We start from the raw sequence: 2,544 nt of genomic DNA on the forward strand, positions 1-2,544 counted from the left end.
TGGGTACCGATAATCCGTCAAAGACTGAAAGAGCCTATATATATATATATATATATATATATATATATATATATATATATATATATATGTGTGTGTGTGTGTGTGTATATATATATAATATGAACAAATGATAAATAAAACATGTTAAAAGACATCTTGAAAAAGAGTTAAAAACATATTTAATTTTAAAAAAGGAAGCACAAGATAAGTGGATAGTCCTTAATCCGCGGAGTTTCGAAGAAATACTCTCCTTCTCATCAGAGGGCAGGAATTAGCAAAATGCGGATCGGATTTTGCATAGAAAAGTATTTAATGAAACTACAAGTAAGTCACAGATCTTACTTAGTTAAAAAAAAATGGTGAGGTAAGGGGAATAGGAGGTATTTATATATATATATATATATATATATATATATATATATATATATATATATATATATATATATATATATATATATATATATTGCGTGTATACATGAAAATAGATCTGTGGTAAACAAGCTGCATAAAGCCATCGATATATCAACATGTTTCATTACTCCTGCAAATCATCAAGCTAAATTATTTACAGCAGAAATGACACACGGCCTTGTGTGTAGCTTACTTGGCGTAGATATATTTTCATAGCAATAGTGGTAATCGTACAACGATTACAAACAGGGAAAAATAATATTATAATATTTATAAATTCTACGCACGAATTAGGCTCTGTTGAGGAAAAAACTAACAAAACTTATGCACAAAGTCATCTCCATATATTATATGTTTAAATGCATGATATAATGAATTCTCATTCTACTCACTCTCTCATTCACCCTCTCTCTCTCTCTCTCTCTCTCTCTCTCTCTCTCTCTCTCTCTCTCTCAAATACACACATACACACAATTTTTATTTGGTCAATTTTTGCCGTCCTTATTTTGTTCTTTTCTAGACAATATATATATATATATATATATATATATATATATATATATATATATATATATATATACTAGCATTTCAGCCCGGTGTTGCCCGTGTTTGAATGTGTCTGTTGAACAAAAAAAAAGCAAATAAAAAAAAATGTGGTAGTAGGAAGGCAGGCTCGAACCCGTACCGCGAAGGAGGAAAAGAACGGGGTAAAAACCTAACGTCTATGCTGTTACGATCACCGCCAAACCGGAAGCGACATTTCTTAAAATTAAGGCTAGACAATCTAAAGGAGAGGATAACTTTAAAAAATATCGGCGAAAAAGTGCCCCCCCAGTCCTTAGTTGAAGGGGCAGATATTAATTTTTTTAGCTTATTTTTCAATATTTGTCGTATGAAAGGTCGAACTTTAAAACGATACTGATCTTTGTAAAATCCGTCTCCTCTATTGAAGGTTTTAGGCAGACATGCAAATATACATACATACATACATACATACATACATACATACATTTATATATTGGTAAGTAAAAAGTTTCCGCCCAAACCGATAAAAAAGCTTGCCCTATCTCTGAATAGCCTTTATGTAAAATTTCAAATGTTTAGACCAGAAATTGTTTGAGTAATTTGGTAGAAATCGCAGAGGTAAAAAAATTAAAAATTTGACCCCTATTATGACCCCTTCACATGTATTGTTTTGGGCTCAAATCAAGTTATTACGTTAGAACCATGTCCAAGAAACCTATATCTAAAATTTCAAGTGTTTAGACCAATAATTGTCGGAGATGTTTGGTAGAGTTCTCAAAGGTCAAATCGTTGAACTTTAACCCCTTAACAGCCAAATTTCTGGCCAAAAACCTATCACATTGATTTTCCCAAATCTCAGTACACTGTATATCAAATTTCGAGTCTGTAGACTAAAAATTGACAGAGTTATTTCGTAAGTAGGATTCCGGGATACAATAAACTTATACGATTTTTTCAGGTTACGGTGTGGAATACTATATTTTTTCTGGTCCCTGCCCCGCCTTACGGTGTTATTTATAATGTTATTTGTATGTATTATATATATATATATATATATATATATATATATATGTATTATATACTGTACTGTATTTGTGCGTGTGTAAGAGACAGACAGACAGACAGACAGACAGAAAGATAAAGAGATAGAAAGCGTGTGCTTTCAATGGACGGCGAAACGGTCGGGATGATTTTTTTTTTTTTTTTTTCAATTTTACACAGAATCTACTCTATAATTGTTGAGTTTCTTTAGAAATGTTTTGTCTTGGAATGCCTCCGATAAGTATTGAAAAAATCCGATCGAACAAGAAACAGTCCAATTTTGACCGAAGTTAACACCCTTACATAACCTAACATAACCAGTGCATTTTATATTATTTTATTTTTATATTTTGAATTTTTTAATTTTTTTTTTATGAAACAACATCGATTCTAAAGATGGGCTAGCAGTGCGCAAAAAAGAGTGACTAAACAAATCACAAGTACATTTGAAAAGTTTTATCACCACACAAGCCGAAAGCCCGGTGTGTAAAATCAACAGTAAGTTTGTTTTCTTTTTTTTTTGTTTTTTTTAATTTTTATTTTTGATAATTCAAGCCACTGTATGAA

Source organism: Euprymna scolopes, chromosome 6 (assembly GCF_053919585.1).
Source record: "Euprymna scolopes isolate OS-2025 chromosome 6, ASM5391958v1, whole genome shotgun sequence".
Classification (NCBI taxonomy): domain Eukaryota; kingdom Metazoa; phylum Mollusca; class Cephalopoda; order Sepiida; family Sepiolidae; genus Euprymna; species Euprymna scolopes.